This window comes from Spinacia oleracea, chromosome 4 (assembly GCF_020520425.1).
Source record: "Spinacia oleracea cultivar Varoflay chromosome 4, BTI_SOV_V1, whole genome shotgun sequence".
In the NCBI taxonomy this organism is placed as follows: Eukaryota; Viridiplantae; Streptophyta; class Magnoliopsida; order Caryophyllales; family Amaranthaceae; genus Spinacia; species Spinacia oleracea.
The window spans coordinates 179,928,355-179,934,343 of record NC_079490.1 but is presented as its reverse complement, the minus strand read 5'-3'; the positions used below and the strand labels follow the sequence as shown (position 1 = coordinate 179,934,343).

At 36.7% G+C, this 5,989-nt stretch overlaps 1 long non-coding RNA gene across 1 annotated transcript; it reads left to right on the top strand.

The window, feature by feature from the left end:
* The first annotated feature begins 3,595 nt into the window (after nucleotides 1–3,595).
* LOC130472380 (uncharacterized) lies at nucleotides 3,596–5,692 on the top strand. The gene is made up of 5 exons (XR_008932523.1): nucleotides 3,596–3,751; nucleotides 3,836–3,901; nucleotides 3,992–4,101; nucleotides 4,626–4,689; nucleotides 5,659–5,692. It is a non-coding gene; the product is annotated as an uncharacterized lncRNA (long non-coding RNA).
* The last annotated feature ends 297 nt before the right edge of the window (nucleotides 5,693–5,989 follow it).

Genomic DNA, 5,989 nt, shown 5'->3' with positions numbered 1-5,989 from the left:
ATGAGTTATGTATCGTAGAATCATTAATTTTAGGTCGCACACTAGAATGACAAGCAATAATGAGTTAGTTGCTGCTATTCGCCTTTTGACGAAAAGACTGGCCCAAGAGAGAACTGAGCGTCCCGATTCTGTTAGGGATATGTTTGAGAGACTAGCCAAAGTTAAGTCACCATACTTTAAGGGGCAAAACGATCTTACTTTCTAGAGAACTAGGTTAGAGAGTTTGAGAAATTGTTTGGGGCAGTGAACTGTCCTGAGAATATGAGAGTGGGTCAAGTTGTCATGTATTTGAAAGATGAAGCTGATTTATGGTGGAGAGAGAATAGAGTTAGGCTTAGCACTGCTGAAAGATTCAATTAGGATTCAATTGTTACTGCCTTAAGGGGAAGTTTTACCATACCTTTTATGAGAAAACAAAAAGTTTAGGAATTCATAAACCTTAGTATGGGGAGCATGACCATCGATGAATACTATAGAAGATTTATAGCATGGCCACCTTAGGATTAGGTGGGGAAACCTTTACATCTCTGGATATTGTGTATGGGGAAGCTGCTCATATTTATGGTTTGCAGCCTAGAAGGGACAAGAAAAATATTGTTGTCGGGGAGAAAAGAAAAGAGTTTAATGCTGGGGAAAACCAAGGAAATTTCAGAGAAATATGAATGAAAATGGGAATGGGAATGGAAACTTTCAAGGAAGGAACAAACAGGGTCACAACAATAGGAACCAATATGAGAGAGTGTATCACTGTAAGTTGTGCAATAACAACCATCCTGGTAGGAATTGTAAGGGAAAATTAATGAACTGTAACTATTGTCAGAAAAAGGGGCATAGGAAGTATGAGTGCTTTACTAAGCAGAAAAAGGAACAAAATGGTAATGAGAGTGGTAACCAGGTGAAGTCGGGATTTAACCAGTCAAGAAATTAGAGTTCGAAGCCTATAAGGTCGCAAGCCAGCCAAGGAAACCTCCATAAGTTTGCTAATTAGAATAACTACCATAACAAGGCCCCGGGTAAACTGTATGTGATAAGTCGAAATGAAGCTGAACGACCTGTTAACTTAGTTTCTGTTACTTTTCTATTAACTCTGTGCTAGTTAGAAAGTTATTTGATTCAGGGAAAGCTTATTCTTTTGTTTCGTCATCTCTTATTAAGATTCCAGGTGATTGATTTACCCGTTAGTATTCCTACTGTTGTAACCATAAGGTGTACCAAATTGTTTAAGAACTTGCCTTGTGAACTAGTTTTCGGTTGTGTGAGCTAGATGTGAGTTAAGAAGTCGGAATGAAGATCGAGGATGTTCCAATTGTGAATGAATTCATGGATGTGTTTCCTAGTGAGATTGCAGGTATGCCACTTGCTAAGAGCCGTTGAGTCCCCTATAGACTTAGTTCCTAGAATGACGCATATATCTAGAGCACCATATAGAATAACACCTCCTGAAATGAGCTAATTAAGACAAAGTTGCAAGAGTTTTTTGGTCAAGGAATATATTAGGCCTAGTGCATCACCGTGGGGAGCTCCCGTGTTGTTCGTTAAGGAGAAAGATAAGAGTATGGAATTATGCATCGATTTTAGGGAACTAAACACCATCAAGAACAAGTATCCTTTGCCTAGGATAGATGACATATTAGATCAATTGAATTGGGCAAGTGTGTTCTCGAAGACTGATTTGTGTTTGAAGTATCACCAATTGAGGATGGCTGATTAGGGCCTAAGACCTCATTAGGATTCGTTATTGTCATTATGGGTTTAGAGTAATGTCTCTTGAGTTAACCGATGCACCTGCCATAATTATGGATTTGATGAATAAGATTTTCCACGAATTCCGAATTAAGTTCTTATTATGTTATTGATGATATCCTGATTTATTCAAGGAATGAGAAAGAGCATGACAAACACTTGGGAATTATATTGGAGACGCTTAGAAAGAATTTATTTTATGTGAATAAAGTATACAAATCTTGAAGTCATAGGTGTATAAGTGACACCGACGGAAAAGTGAATGACTAAATTGATTGAGAACTATGTTACGTAAAGGAATAAATTTAAGAGAAGATTCGAGTGGTCCAGGATCGTTAGAAATCATTTGCTGTCTTGAAACAATGGGAGGAATTATAGGAATTGGTGAAAGAGCTAAGAGTTAAGCCCAAAAGTTATGTACCCACGAAAGGCGTGATGAGGTTCGGTAAAAAGAAAAGTTGAGCAGAAGGAGTCTCTGTAGATCCTGCTAAGATTCAAGCTGTGAGTGAGTGACCTATTCCAAGAACGTGCCTGATATCTAAAGTTTTCTAGGCCTAGATGACCATTATAGAAGGTTGTGAAAGACTTTTCGAAGAAAGCAAAACCAGTGACCAACTTGTTGAAAAAGGAATCAAAATTCAAGTGGAGTGAGAAATGTGAAGAAGCTTTCCAGATTTTAAAGGAGCGTTTGACCTCCGCACCTGTTGCCGTGTCAAGTGAAACCTTATGAGGCTAATTTCCCTACCCATGACATAGAGCTAGCTGGTATTATGTTCGCTTTGAAGATTTGAAGACATTACCTTTATATGAAAACATGTTAGATCCTTATCGACCATAAAAGTTTGAAATTTTAGCAAAAGGGTCCAGTTGAATCTTGGGGATAACATTGAAAATGATACTGCTTTCCACTCTGCAACTGATAGTCAGCCTGAGAGGACTAAGTAAACAATGAGAGATATGTTGAGAGCATGTACTATTGGCTTTAAAGAAAAGCTGAGAGATCATCTAGATTTGATTGAATTTTCGTGCAACAATAGTTACCATGCGAGCATTACGATGTCACATGTTGAGGCATTGTGTGGAAAAAGTGTAAAAGTCTATTTGCTGGAATAATTTTCGTGAAAATATCGTATTAGGGACATAATTCGTTGAAGGAGAAATATCCAAGTAATTCCCTAAGATGAGTTACGAGGGCGTAACTCGTTTTCTTTAAGAGGGGTAGAATGCGATAGAAATTCGCGCTTTTTACCTATTTTTATGGTATTTTTATGCATTTTTATGCTTATTTTAGCAACTTATTCATGCTGATGCAAAGTACATAGATTCTCCGCATAAGAAAATGTGTTCGTGAATATTACAAGTAACTTTAAGTTGGCAAAAGAGTGCACATGAGTGGCACAAGTACTTCTCCAATAGGAATAAGTTGAAAACTTTTGAGAAATGGGTGAATTTCCGTGTCAAGTTTCGGGACGAAACTTCTTTTAAGAGGGGTAGATTGTAATCCCCCTTAAATTTATAATTTTATTAATATATTTTAACGTATAGTTATTCATATTTTAATAGAATTTACGAGTTTTAATAATAAATATATAATTAACGCATATTTATTTTAGTTAATTACATTTTAAATATTTTAACGATTTATGAAATTAAAAATAATTTTAGAATTTTATGTTGAAAAGAATTTGAATTACCAAAACACATTGAAATTTGGAAAACAAGCCGAATCGATTTTGGATTCAAACGTAAAAGTTCAATCCTAGTTCTAGCCCAAATTGTAAAAGCCCAAAATTTCCTACACATGTTTCAATTCACGTGAAACAAACCTACTCCTCCCTTCTCCTCACTTCACGTGAAAACTAAAAAAAAAAAAAAAAAAAACCCAAAACCCTCTTTGAAGTCTTTTCACGTAACTGCTTAATTGCTTCCCCTTGATTGCTTGTGCTGCCGCCGTCGAGCCACCACCATCGGCTGCTTCCTCCCTCGTCGCCCCTCTCCGTCGCCGCCGGTAATTCTTCCCTCCTTCTTTCTCTTTAGTTTCTTTTCTTCCCTCGTCGTTTTCCCCTCCTTAACGGTGCTATTGGTTTCACAGCACCACCGCTCACACCACCTACACTTTGCACCTAGCCGGACCGCTGAGCCACCGCCTTCGCCGCCGGTATGCTTCTTCCTCCCCCTTCTCTCTTTCGTCCCTTCTTCTCTTATGTGTCGTGCTTGCTCCCCTCACTCGGTTTTCTGTTTCTCCCAGCCTCCGCGAGTCTCCTCGCCACCCGCACAACACCACCTTCGTCAGTCCAACCGACCGTCGCTGCCGCGCCGCCTGTGCTCCGCCGGCCAGCCACTCCCTTCTTGTTTTTGGTTAATTCTGAACCCTAAACTAAATTATGTTTTAGTTATGTTTTATTAAATATGTTTTATTAGTTTATTCATGTTTCTTGAATTAAATTATAGTTTTATTATTAAGTTAGGAATTTCAGATTATATACTTTGCATAATTAATAATTTAATTTTCAGATTTATATAATTGAATTAAAATAAGGATTTTAATTATTAAAACATGAATTTTTAAGGTTTTAATAGTTTTAAAATCATGATAGAATGGTTTGAATTATTAAAATTATTAGTTTTATGTTCTAAGCATGATAATTATGTTTTGGGAAAGCTTTAAACGATTTCATATTGCTGAAAATTTAAAGTATGATGTTTGCGAAGAGTTTTCAACGAATTTCAATCACTAATTTAATAATTATGATGTTAGGAAATCAAATATTCAAGTTTGGATATTGGGGAAGGTTCTAAATATGTTTAGGATGTATTTAGAATGCTTTATTATAGTTGTGAATGATTAGAAATTGATTGGGAATCCTTGTTGGTTGTTTTAGGTGGAGAATTCTCTTTAGGCGACTTTTGAAAGTGTTAAAGTGGCCTATTAGTTGTTTATGCAAGGTACGTACATACCTGTGTGCTTGGAATGTGTGCTAATTGTTGAAACCATGTTGAATTTGTTGTTGAACTTGGTTATGTTGAAATTGCATGTTTAATACTGTTGGACTGACATATTGAACTTATATTGCATTATGAGAATTGTAACATGTTAGTATGGATGATTGATACAAACATGTTGGTTGGGAACACTAGATTATTCTATATGTTGGTTTGGATCGATTGATTATTGTTCCCTTTCTAGCTTTTCACTACTTTATGAGGGCGGTGGACCTTGTTTAGTAAGTTGAAACTTTATACCCATATACAGGGTTGATCATGGTTAAAGGAAATGTTGGGTAAATTGGAATGAGTCTTGATTGATGCCTTTATGATCACGTACTTAATTCCAAGATAAAAACAGTTGTGAACGAATGTGGATTATATGCCTTATGTGATTGTTGAGTCATAACAGAGTCTCAATTTGTAAATCATGTAAAGTGAAACTGAGTAGCAATAGCTTTAGACTGTGCACGTCTAAAGTGACGGACAAACAGGAGTTGGGGTTCATGGTGGTAGCCCATGGCCTTTATCTCAGACCGGATTGATCACCGTGTCCTATTTTTATTCAAATGTTCCTCGATATCGCAGGTCTCTGAGGTTACGGAGTCGCGCCCGTACCTCGTCTTCCTTAGTGAAGGCTGTCGGACGGTCAACTCGGTCCATTGTCTATTTCAACTAAAATAATATTATTGCTAAAAGTCTAGCCTAGTCTAGTCTGGTCAAGTATGGTCGTCAAACTATCATGTTTTGTCTGCCTTTGTTTGTTTTCATTAGTATCATGTTAGGGTTGTTCGTTTAATAGAATCATGTTAGGATTATTATTGATTTAGTATGTAGTACTCAGCTTTGCTGATTACGTGCTTTTGCTTGTGCATGTTGATCATGGCTATGCCTTATTGATCCTGTGATGACCCAATCTTTGGTGAGCAGTCTCTAAGGATCAATAAGCATTGTCCATCTGCAGGTTTGAAGATGTTGCATCATTGGGATCGGGAATAGAGAGCTTGTATTTAGTTTTGATTTGCTAAGTTGACTTGGGTTTGTTTAATTGGACTTTAAACTTGTGGTACTAGTTATATTTCCTTATTTTCGTTGGTTGATTTTTGGGACTAAACCTGTAATCGATTATTTATAAACCTAAAGTTAGTTTTATGTTTTCCGCTGCAAAATTCTGAATAAGCCGTTACGTTTTCACACGGGCGATAATGCCTTGATAATTCTCTACGTTTTATATTAAAAGGTTATTTTATAAAAGAGAGAA